Source organism: Scyliorhinus canicula, chromosome 18 (genome assembly GCF_902713615.1).
Source record: "Scyliorhinus canicula chromosome 18, sScyCan1.1, whole genome shotgun sequence".
Taxonomy (NCBI): Eukaryota; Metazoa; Chordata; class Chondrichthyes; order Carcharhiniformes; family Scyliorhinidae; genus Scyliorhinus; species Scyliorhinus canicula.
In genome coordinates, this window is record NC_052163.1 from 71,130,622 (window position 1) to 71,143,529 (window position 12,908).

Below are 12,908 nucleotides of genomic sequence, written 5' to 3' on the forward strand. Positions count from 1 at the left end.
CACGGAGAGAGAGGCCGAGTCTTCAGTAAAGAGCGCGGAGAGAGAGGGTGAGACTTCAGTAAAGAGCACGGAGAGAGAGGGCGAGGCTTCAGCAAAGAGCGCGGAGAGAGAGGGCGAGTCTTCAGTAAAGAGCGCGGAGAGAGAGGGTGAGACTTCAGTAAAGAGCGCGGAGAGAGAGAGGCCGAGTCTTCAGTAAAGAGCGCGGAGAGAGAGGGTGAGACTTCAGTAAAGAGCACGGAGAGAGAGGGCGAGGCTTCAGCAAAGAGCGCGGAGAGAGAGGGCGAGACTTCAGTAAAGAGCTCTATCGGGTAAGACAGCTGTTTTTTCAAAATTGAAAAAGACCCGGTAAAGTGTTGTCACACGAGACTGTGACCTGATTGGCTGAAAGGCAGACTGGGCTAAATTTGAATATCTGTGGAGTTACTGATTTAAATACTAGTTTTGATTTGACTTAGATTACTATTTTTAAGTTGATTTGAATTACTATTTTTTAATTTTTAAAATTTGACTTAAATAACTATTTCATGGACTTTCACAAGGCGTTTGACAAAGTCCCGCATAAGAGATTATTGTGCAAAATTAAAGCGCATGGGATTGGGGGAAATGTATTGAGGTGGATAAAAAACTGGTTAGCAGAGAGGAAACAAAGAGTGGAGATTAATGGGTCCTTTCCAAATTGGCAGGCAGTAACCAGTGTGGTACCTCAGGGATCGGTGCTGGGACTCCAGCTATTCACAATATATATTAATGATTTGGATGAGGGAACAAAAGTAACATCTCAAAGTTTGCAGATGATACCAAATTAGGTGGGAGGGTGAACTGTGACGAGGATGCAGGGATCCTACAGCATGATCTAGACAGGTTGGGCTAGTGGGTAAACCAATGGCAGATGCAGTATAATTTGGATAAGTGTGAGGTTAGTCACTTTGGAAGCAAAAACAGGAAGGCAGATTACTACCTGAATGGTTGTAAATTGGGAGAGGGGAGTGTGCAGCAGGACCTGGGTGTCCTTGTGCATTATTCGCTGAAGGTAAGCATGTAGGTGCAGCAGGCGGTAAAGAAGGCTAATGGTATGTTGGCCTTCATTGCGAGAGGTTTCGAGTATAGAAGCAGGGATGTGTTGCTGCAATTGTACAGGGCCTTGGTGAGGCCACACCTGGAGTATTGTGTGCTGTTTTGGTCTCCTTCTCTAAGGAAGGATGTTCTTGCTCTCGAGGGACTGCAGTGAAGGTTTACCTGACTGATTCCAGGGATGGCGGGACTGTCGTATGAGGAAAGATAGACTAGGTTGGGATTGTTCTTGCTGGAGTTCAGAAGAATGAGGGGGGGATCTCATAGAGACATAAAATTCTAACAGGACTAGACAGGGTAGATGCAGGGACAGCACGGTAGCATGGTGGTTAGCATAAATGCTTCACAGCTCCAGGGTCCCAGGTTCGATTCCCGGCTGGGTCACTGTCTGTGCGGAGTCTGCACGTCCTCCCCGTGTGTGCGTGGGTTTCCTCCGGGTGCTCCGGTTTCCTCCCACAGTCCAAAGATGTGCGGGTTAGATGGATTGGCCATGCTAAATTGCCCGTAGTGTCCTAAAAAGTAAGGTTAAGGGGGGGGTTGTTGGGTTACGGTTATAGGGTGGATACGTGGGTTTGAGTAGGGTGATCATGGCTCGGCACAACATCGAGGGCCGAAGGGCCTGTTCTGTGCTGTACTGTTCTATGTTCTATGTTACCAATGATGGGTGTGTCCAGAACCAGGGGTCACAGTCTGAGGATTCAGGGTAAATCATTTCGGACAGAGATAAGGAGACATTTCTTTACACAAAGAGTGGTGAACCTGTGGAATTCATTACCACAGGAAGTAGTTGATGCTAAAACTTTGAATATATTCAAGAGGCTGCTGGATATAGCACTTGGGGAGAATGGGATCAAAGGCTATGGGGAGAAAGCAGAAAGCAGGATTAGGCTATTGAGTTGGATGATCCGCCATGATCGTGATGAATAGCGGAGCAGGTTCGAAGGGCCAAAAGGCCTCCTCCTGTTCCTATCTTCTATGTATCTATGTATCCATAATACATTTGATATGTGCAACGGGGCCAGAGCAAGAAGCTCAATTATTAACCTCAAATGATCAAAAGCAGGAAGGAGGGTGGGGACCTCCCTTTGCCGATGGTGGAGTGCTGCCACCCTGTCTTAGACGCTAAACTCCATTGCTTCCTACTGACTCAAACTCTCCTGGGCGAAGACCCCAAAAATTACCTGTTCTGGGAATCCTGAGCCTTGAACTCCGCTCCTCACCTACAATCCCAGCAGCTGCCACTGACGCCATCCTGACACGACTGGGTCTGAGGGAGCTCCGGGCAATTCGGATTGTGGGAAATCTGCCCCAGTGAGGGGTGGAAGTCCCAACAGCTCCACAACACTTTATTCTTTTTGCGGGGGGGGCATTCTGTTCTTGTCTCCGCATTATTTTGCCCCAGACCTTTGAACAGTCTGGTTGCCATGGTGAGGGATGGTGTCGAGGGGACGGATTTTGAGAAGGGACCAAAAACAATGTCTTCAATGTTTCTAATATTTAAGTGAAGGAAGTTCCTGCTCATCCAGTACTGGAGACAGGAAACAGTTTCCTCTGATGGAGGGATTAAGAACAAGGAGGAATAATTATAAAATTAGAGCTGGTCCATTCAGGAGTGATGTCAGGAAGCACTTCACACAAAGGGTATTAGAAACCTGGCTCTCCCTCACAAATCTGTCAAGGTAGACACTCCAAATGGAATTTGGGCTCCTTTTTACAGGTAAGGCTGAGGGACAGCTGAGGAGGGCAAAAGGGGCAATATATGAATAAGGGGAGAAAGCTAGCAGGATGCTGGCACCTCCTGCTGAGGAAGCAGGAGGCAGTGAAAGAAATCGGGAAAATAAAGGATATGAGAGGGAAGGTAATGATAGACCCGGGGGCGGTTAATGCATGTTCCGTGAATTTTATAGTCGGTTATATGAGTCTGAACCCCAGGCGGGGAGGAGGGTATGAATCAATTCCTCGAGAGGCTAGAGTTCCCGAAGGTAGATGAGGTGCTGGTGGAAGACCTGGGGGGCCCTATCTGGCTCTGGGAGGTGACAGACGGATTGGGGGCAATGCAATTGGGCAAGGCCCCGGGACCTGACGGATTCCCAGTGGAATTTTATAAAAAGTTCTCTGGGTTACTGGGGCCGTTCCTGGTTAAGGCTTCTAACGAGTCTCGGGAACCGGGAGTACTCCCCCCAACGCTGTCACAGGCATCAATTTCTCTCATCCTGAAGCGAGACAAGGACCCGGAGAACTGTGGATCGTACAGGCCAATTTCCCTGCCGAACGTTGATGCTAAATTGCTGGCAAAGATCTTGGCCACTCGAATAGAGAATTAGGTTCTGGAGAGGATCAGACGGGATTTGTGAAGGGCAGGTACCTGACGTCCAATATTAGATGGCTTCTTAATGTTATAATGATGCCAGCGGAGGGGCGCGAGGCTGAGGTGGCAGTAGCCATGGACGCAGAGAAGGCTTTCAGTGGAGTGGAATTGCCTATGGGGCATTTTAGGCAGGTTTGGGTTCGGACAGGGATTTGTAGATTGGGTCCGGCCGTTACATCAGTGGCAAATGTAAGAACCAACCGAGTTCGGTCAGAGTATTTTAGTCTCTGCAGGGGGACAAGTCAGGGATGTCCGCTCTCCCCATTACTGTTTGCCCTGGCCATAGAGCCCTTGGCAATGGCCCTTAGATCATCAAATGCCTGGCGGGGGATAGTGGAGGGGGTGGAGCACAGAGTCTATATGCGGATGAATTGTTGCTCTATGTCACAGACCCGGTGTGGGGGATGAAAGAAATCATGGAGATACCAGGAGAATTTGGGTGATTTTCAGGTTACAAGTTAAATATGTGAAAGAGTGAGATGTTCGCCATCCAGGCACAGGGCAGGAAAGGAGACTGAAGGAGTTGTCGTTCAGAGTGGTTGAGAGAAGTTTTACATATCTGGGGATTCAGGTGGCTAAAGATTGGGGGCAGATTCATAAGTTAAATCTCCACGGTAGGGAAACCCTCTTGAATGAATAGATCCCCAAATCGCTCAATCCCCAATAGATCCCCAAATCGTTAAATCTGGGCAAAGCGGTTGATCAAATGAAAAGGGACTTCCGCAGATGGGACATGCTCCCGGTGACGCTGGCGGGGAGGGTCCAGACGATAAAGATGATGGTCCTTCTGAGACTGCTTTTCTTTTTTCATTGTCTTCCGATTTTTATCCCAAAGGCTTTTTTCAGGAAAATGAGCGCGGTGATATCGGGTGTGGGTGGGCAAAACTCCGAGAGTAAAGAAGGCACTCCTGGAACGGGGTCGCGGAGAGGGGGTCTTGGCCCTCCCGAGCTTTATTAACTATTACTGGGTGGCCAACATATTGATGGTCAGGAAGTGGGTAGTGTGGGAGGGGTTGGTATGGGAACGAGTGGAAGCGGCATCCTATAAGGGTACAGTTTGGAGGCCTTACCACCGGCGCCTGCCGTTTTCGCCGGCTCGGTACTCTATGAGCCCTGTGGTGGTGGCAGCCCTTAGGGTGTGGGAGCAATGGAGGCAACACATGAGGTTGGAGGGGGCATCAGTGTGGTCTCCGATTTGTAACAACCACCGGTTTGCCCTGGCGGTGCTGGATGGAGGCTATAGGGGATGGCGGCGGGCAGGGATTGAGCGATTTGGGGATCTATTCATTCAAGAGGGTTTCCCTACCTTGGAGGCATTAGAGGAGGAGTTTGAGTTGCTGGGTGGGAAAGGGATTCGATGTCTTCAGTTACAGGATTTTGTCCGGAGGCAGGTTCCTAGCTTCCCTCGCCTCCCCCTGAGGGGGTTACAAGATAAGGTGATGTCAGAAACAGAGGTTGGAGAGGGGAAGGTCTCGGAGATATACAAGGAGTTGATGGAGTGGGAAGGGGCCCTATCAGGGAGGTGAAGAGGAAGTGGGAAGAGGAGCTGGGTGGGGAGATAGAATTTGAGCTGTGGGAAAAAGCCCTGAAGAGAGACAATTCATCCTTGTCCTGTGCCAGACTCAGCCTGATCCAGTTTAAAGTGGTCCACAGGGCCCACATGACGGTAGCTCGGATGAGCAGGTTCTTTGAGGAGGTGGAGGACAAATGTGGATGGTGTGAGGGTAGCCCGGCCAACCATGTACATATGTTTTGGGCATGTCCGAAATTGAGGGGATTCTGGCGATGTTATGTCAGAAGTCCTGGAAGGTAGGGTAACGCCGAATCCAGAATTGGCGATATTTGGGGTATCTATATGCAGGGGCCAAGTGGGGAGGGAGCTGAGGTTGTGGCCTTCTCCTCCCTGGTGGCCCGGAGACAGATTTTGTTGGAATGGAGGGACTGGGAGCCCCTGAAGTCAGGAATGTGGGTCAGCGATATAGCAGGGTTTCTCAGTCTGGAGAAAGTTAAATTTGCTTTGAGGGGATCAATTCAAGGGTTCGCCCAGAGATGGCAGCCGCTCATAGACTACTTCAAGGAGAATTAAATGTCAGCAGTAAGGGGTGGGGGAGGGAAAAAGTGGGGGGGGGGGAGGAAAACAGGAGGCATGGCAATGTTACAACGGGACAGAGAATATGAAATGAAAATCACTTATTGTCACGAGTAGGCTTCAATGAAGTTACTGTGAAAAGCCCCTAGTCGCCACATTCCAGCACCTGTCCTGGTACAGGAATCGAACCGTGCTGCTGGCCTGCTTTAAAAGCCAGCGATTTAGTTGAGTGAGCTAAACCAGCCCCTGGTTTATAGATTACGGGTAGCTAGGGAATAGAGTAGTTGTTCTGTAGGTTGTTTTTTTTCTTTACGTGTGTTGGCCCGCGCGGTTGTTTAAGAGATGTTAATGTGTTAAACTGTGAAAATTACAAATGCTTCAATAAAATATTTTCTAAAAAAAAATCTGTCAAGGCCAATTGGAACTTTCAAGGCTGCGATTCATAAATTTTTTTTAAGTAAAGGTAAAAGACGGAGGTTGAGGGGGGACCTGATTGAGGTCTACAAAATTATGAGAGGTATGGACAGGGTGGATAGCAACAAGCTTTTCCCAAGAGTGGGGGTGTCAGTTACAAGGGGTCACGATTTCAAGGTGAGAGGGGGAAAGTTTAAGGGAGATGTGCGTGGAAAGTTTTTTACGCCGAGGGTGGTGGGCGCCTGGAATGCTTTGCCAGCGGAAGTGGTAGAGGCGGGCACGATAGCATCATTTAAGATGCATCTGGACAGGTATATGAACGGGTGGCGAACAGAGAGAAGTAGACCTTGGAAAATAGGCAACAGGTTTAGATAAAGGATCTGGATCGGCCCAGGCTGGGAGGGCCGAAGGGCCTGTTCCTGTGCTGTAATTTCTTTGTTCTTTTGTTCTATCCCCTCCACCGGATCTGCAATGTACAAAAGCAGGTCATCTGCATACAGTGAGACGCGATGTTCCTCCCCTCCACACCCCTCGGACCAATCCCCTCCAGTTTTTGGATTCCCTCAACGCCATGGCCAGCGGCTCAATCGCCAGGGCAAACAGCAGGGGGGACAGGGGGCACCCCTGCCTCGTTCCACGATATAACCTGAAATACTCTGACCGCAGCCGGTTCGTCGAAACACTCGCTACCGGGGCCTGGTACAACAATTTCACCCACCCTATGAATTCCTCCCCGAACCCAAATCTGCCTAACACCTCCCACAAGTACTCCCACTCCACTCGATCAAAGGCTTTCTCCACGTCCATTGCCGCTGCCACTTCTGCGTCCCCCCACTCCGAGGGCAACATGATCACATTCAGGAGCCTCCGTACATTCACATTCAGCTGTCTGCCCTTCACAAACCCCGTCTGAACCTCATGGATCACTCCCGGGACACAATCCTCAATCCTAGTGGCCAGGATCTTGGCCAACAGCTTGCCATCCACATTGAGAAGCGAAATCGGCCTATAGGAGCCGCATTGCAACGGGTCCTTATCACGCTTGAGGATAAACGAGATCAAAGCCTGCGACATCGTCGGAGGAAGGATTCTCTTTTCCTTAGCCTCGTTAAAGGCTCTCAGCAATAGCGGGCCCAACAGCTCCAAGAACTTCCTATAGAACTCAACGGGGAACCCATCCGGCCCCGGGGCCTTGCCCGCCTGCATGCTCCCCAACGCCTTAGCCAACTCCTCCATCCCAATCGGAGCTGCCAATCCCTCTAACTGCCCCTCCTCCACCTTTGGAAACCTCAGTTGGTCCAGGAGCTGTCACATGCCCCCCCCCCCCCCCCCCCCCCAGGGGTTCTGACTCGTATAATTCACCATAAAAGTCCTTAAAGACCTCGTTTATTTTAGCTGGACTCCACACCTTGTTCCCCCTCCTATCCCTAATTCCCTCAATCTCCCTAGCCGCCTCCCTCTTCCGCAGCTGATGTGCCAACATCCGGCTTGGCTTCTCCCCATACTCATACACTGCTCTCTGTACCTTCCTCAACTGGGCCTCAGCCTTCCCCGTGGTTAGCAAGTCAAAATCCGTCTGGAGGCTCCAGCGCTCCTTCAACAAACCCTCCTCAGGGGATTCCGCATATCTCCTACCCACCCTCAGTAACTCCCCCACTGGCCTCTCCCTCTCCATCCTCTCCCTGTTCTCCCTCTGGGCCCTGAGGGAAATTAACTCCCCCCTGACCACCGCCTTCAGCGCCTACCAGACCACACTCATCGACACCTCCCCATTATCATTGGCCTCCACATATCTTTGGATGCACCCCCGGACCCGCCCACTGACCTCCTCGTCTGCCAGTAGTCCCACGTCCATTCGCCACAGCGGGCGCTGGCCTCTCTCCTCCCCCATCTCCAGGTCCATCCAGTGCGGGGCATGGTCCGAGATCGCAATGGCCGAGTACTCCACCCCCTCCACTCTCGGGATTAGCGCCCTATTTACAACGAAAAAATCTATCCGCGAATAAGCCTTGTGTACATGGGAGAAGAAGAAAAACTCCTTCGCCCTTGGCCTAGCGAATCTCCACGGATCCACTCCTCCCATCTGGTCCATAAACCCCCTCAGAACCTTAGCTGCTGCCGGTCTCTTACCCGACCTCAATCTAGACCGATCCAGTGCCGTGTCCAGAACCGTATTGAAGTCAAATTACTTGTCTCCAGATCCGGGATCCGACTCAACATCCGCTTCATGAACCCTGCATCGTCCCAGTTTGGGGCATATACATTCACCAGCACCATCCGGGCCCCCTGCAGCCTGCCACTCACCATAACATATCGACCCCCTTTATCTGCCACAATACCCACCGCCCCTCAAATGCCACCCGCTTACTCACCAGGATTGCGACCCCCCTGTTTTTCGCATCCAACCCAGAGTGAAAGGCCTGCCCCACCCATCCCTTCCTCAGCCTGGTTTGATCCGCGATCTTCAGATGTGTTTCCTGTAGCATGGCTACGTCTACCTTCAGCCCCTTTAAGTGCGAAAACACCCGGGCCCTCTTGACCGGCCCATTCAAGCCTCTGACGTTCCACGTGATCAGCCGGATCAGGGGGCTACCCACCCCCACCCCCACCCCCCCCCCCCCCCCCCACCCCCGCCGACTAGCCATCTCCTTTTTTCGGCCAGCCACGTGCCCGCGCCTCCCGCACTCTCCAGTCCCCCAGGCAGAGGCTCCCCACCCAGACTTTCCCTCTTATCTCCAGCTCCCCCTCACTCAGCACAGCAGAAACCCAGTTCCCCCCTCCCAAACCTCCCCCCCCTTCCCCGGCCAAGCAACTGCCTAACCCCCCCTACCATTGCACTCCCGTAAGTCAACTGACTCATGCTGACCCAGCCGCTCCCGCCTCTGCCTCCAATCCCCTTTTGGATTTCCCATCCAGATCACCAGCCCTCCCCCCACCAAAGTGGTGTAGTGAAAGTCTCCCCCCCCCCCCCCCCCCCCCCCCCCCCCCCGCTTTCAGGTACCGCCCCCACCATTTCACGGGAAAAAGCCACGCTCCCTGCCTGGGCCGACCCCACCCCCTGTGGCGCAGTTCCTTTTAACTGCAAACCTCACCCCAGTCCCTGAGGGCCCCAGGCCACGGGCCCACCCATTCCCAAGAAAACGCGGGGAAAGAAAAAAAAATAAACCCCACCCAAACACTCCCTCACCAACATCCCACATAACATACTGCAAACCATTAATTCAAGTCCAGCTTCTCATTTTTGATGTAAGTCCACGCCTTATCCAGCGTATCAAAATAGTGGTGTCAGTCCTGGTATGTGACCCACAGTCTTGCCGGCTGTAACAGCCCGAACTTCACCCCCTTCCCGTGGAGGTTCGCCTTAGCCCGGTTGAATCCTGCCCGCTTCTTGGCCAGCTCTGTACTCCAGTCCTGATAGATACAGATCTCTGGATTCTCCCACCTGCTGCTCCGCTCCTTCTTCGCCCATCGCAGGACACACTCCCTGTCGGTGAAACGGTAAAACCTCATCACCATCGCTCTCGGCGGCTCGTTCGCCCTCGGCCTCCTGGCCAGGACTCTCTGCGCCCCATCCAGCTCCAGGGGCCTCGGGAAGGTCCCCGCACCCATCAGCGTGCCCAGCATCGTGGTCACATACGCTCCAGCATCCGACCCCTCCACTCCTTCAGGAAGACCCAGAATCTGAAGGTTCTGCCTCCTCGACCTATTCTCCAGGTCCTCCAGCTACTCCTTCCATTTTTTGTGAAGCGCCTCGTGCGCCTCCACTATAACCGTCAGGCCATGAATCTCATCCTCATTGTCAGAGGCCTTCTGCTGCACCTCCTTGATCGCTGTCCCCTGCATCTTCTGGGTCTCCACCAACCTTTCAATCGACGCCTTCATAGGGGCCAGCATCTCCGCCTTCAAGTCAGCAAAACAGCTTTGTAAAAACTCCTGCTGCTCCCGAGACCACTGAGCCCACGCTGCCTGATCCCCGCCCGCCGCCATCTTGTTTTTTCACGCCCGTTCTCCTCTCTGCTCTAAAGCCACTTTTTTGACTGCTCCGCTCCTGGTTCACTCCATACAGTGCTGGGGGACCCGCACTGCTGCCTTCCCACACTGGGAATCGTCGAACAAATGCCGCTTAGGCTCCTTAAAAGGGCCCAAAAGTCCGTTATCGGCGGGAGCTGCCGACCATGCGACTTACCCAGGCATAGCCGCAACCGGAAGTCCTAGTAATAGAACATAGAACATAGAACATAGAACGATACAGCGCAGTACAGGCCCTTCGGCCCTCGATGTTGCACCGACATGGAAAAAAAAACTAAAGGCCATCTAACCTACACTATGCCCTTATCATCCATATGCTTATCCAATAAATTTTTAAATGCCCTCAATGTTGGCGAGTTCACTGCTGTTGCAGGTAGGGCATTCCACGGCCTCACCACTCTTTGCGTAAAAAACCCACCTCTGACCTCTGTCCTATATCTATTACCCCTCAATTTAAGGCTATGTCCCCTCGTGCTAGCCACCTCCATCCGCGGGAGAAGGCTCTCGCTGTCCACCCTATCTAACCCTCTGATCATTTTGTATGCCTCTATTAAGTCACCTCTTAACCTTCTTCTCTCTAACGAAAACAACCTCAAGTCCATCAGCCTTTCCTCATAAGATTTTCCCTCCATACCAGGCAACATCCTGGTAAATCTCCTTTGCACCCGTTCCAAAGCTTCCACGTCCTTCCTATAATGAGGCGACCAGAACTGTACGCAATACTCCAAATGCGGCCGTACCAGAGTTTGGTACAGCTGCATCATGACCTCATGGCTCCGGAACTCAATCCCTCTACCAATAAAGGCCAACACACCATAGGCCTTCTTCACAACCCTATCAACCTGGGTGGCAACTTTCAGGGATCTATGTACATGGACACCGAGATCCCTCTGCTCATCCACACTACTAAGAATTTTACCATTAGCCAAATATTCCGCATTCCTGTTATTCTTTCCAAAGTGAATCACCTCACACTTCTCCACATTAAACTCCATTTGCCACCTCTCAGCCCAGCTCTGCAGCTTATCTATGTCCCTCTGTAACCTGCAACATCCTTCCGCACTGTCTACAACTCCACCGACTTTAGTGTCGTCTGCAAATTTACTCACCCATCCTTCTGCGCCCTCCTCTAGGTCATTTATAAAAATGACAAACAGCAACGGCCCCAGAACAGATCCTTGTGGTACGCCACTCGTAACTGAACTCCATTCTGAACATTTCCCATCAACTACCACTCTCTGTCTTCTTTCAACTAGCCAATTTCTGATCCACATCTCTAAATCACCCTCAATCCCCAGCCTCCGTATTTTCTGCAATAGCCGACCGTGGGGAACCTTATCAAACGCTTTACTGAAATCCATATACACCACATCAACTGCTCTACCCTCGTCTACCTGTTCAGTCACCTTCTCAAAGAACTCGATAAGGTTTGTGAGGCATGACCTACCCTTCACAAAACCATGCTGACTATCCCTAATCATATTATTCCTATCTAGATGATTATAAATCGTATCTTTTATAATCCTCTCCAAGACTTTACCCACCACAGACGTTAGGCTCACCGGCCTATAGTTACCGGGGTTATCTCTACTCCCCTTCTTGAACAAAGGGACCACATTTGCTATCCTCCAGTCCTCTGGCACTATTCCTGTAGCCAATGATGACCTAAAAATCAAAGCCAAAGGCTCAGCAATCTCTTCCCTGGCTTCCCAGAGAATCCTAGGATAAATCCCATCCGGCCCCGGGGACTTATCTATTTTCACCTTGTCCAGAATTGCCAACACTTCTTCCCTACGCACCTCAATGCCATCTATTCTAATAGCCTGGGTCTCAGCATTCTCCTCCACAATATTATCTTTTTCTTGAGTGAATACTGACGAAAAGTATTCATTTAGTATCTCGCTTATCTCCTCAGCCTCCACACACAACTTCCCACCACTGTCCTTGACTGGCCCTACTCTTACCCTAGTCATTCTTTTATTCCTGACATACCTATAGAAAGCTTTTGGGTTTTCCTTGATCCTACCTGCCAAAGACTTCTCATGTCCCCTCCTTGCTCGTCTCAGCTCTCTCTTTAGATCCTTCCTTGCTTCCTTGTAACTATCAAGCGCCCCAACTGAAACTTCACGCCTCATCTTCACATAGGCCTCCTTCTTCCTCTTAACAAGAGATTCCACTTCTTTGGTAAACCACGGTTCCCTCGCTCGACCCCTTCCTCCCTGCCTGACTGGTACGTACTTATCAAGAACATGCAATAGCTGTTCCTTGAACAAGCTCCACATATCCAGTGTGCCCAACCCTTGCAGCCTACTTCTCCAACCAACACATCCTAAGTCATGTCTAATGGCATCATAATTGCCCTTCCCCCAGCTATAACTCTTGCTCTGCGGGGTATACTTATCCCTTTCCATCACTAACGTAAAGGTCACCGAATTGTGGTCACTGTCTCCAAAGTGTTCACCTACCTCCAGATCTAACACCTGGCCTGGTTCATTACCCAAAACCAAATCCAAAGTGGCCTCACCTCTTGTTGGCCTGTCAACATATTGTGTCAGAAAACCCTCCTGCACACATTGTACAAAGAACGACCCATCCAATGTACTCGAACTATATCTTTTCCAGTCAATATTAGGAAAGTTAAAGTCTCCCATAACAACTACCCTGTTACTTTCGCTCTTTTCCAGAATCATCTTCGCCATCCTTTCCTCTACATCTCTAGAACTATTAGGTGGCCTATAGAAAACTCCCAACAGGGTGACCTCTCCTTTCCTGTTTCTAACCTCAGCCCATACTACCTCGGAAGAAGAGTCCCCATCTTGCATCCTTTCTACCACCGTAATACTGTCCTTGACTAGCAGCGCCACACCTCCCCCTCTTTTCTTTCGACATTCTTTCGATATTTCTTTCGACATATTGAATCAAGTTGTGAATAGTGGC

The 12,908-nt window shown here is 51.0% G+C and overlaps 1 protein-coding gene across 3 annotated transcripts in view; it reads left to right on the forward strand.

Moving 5' to 3' along the window:
- itgb4 (integrin, beta 4) overlaps positions 1 to 12,908 on the forward strand; it is a 311,978-nt gene that overhangs the window by 126,190 nt on the left and 172,880 nt on the right. The window lies entirely within an intron of this gene.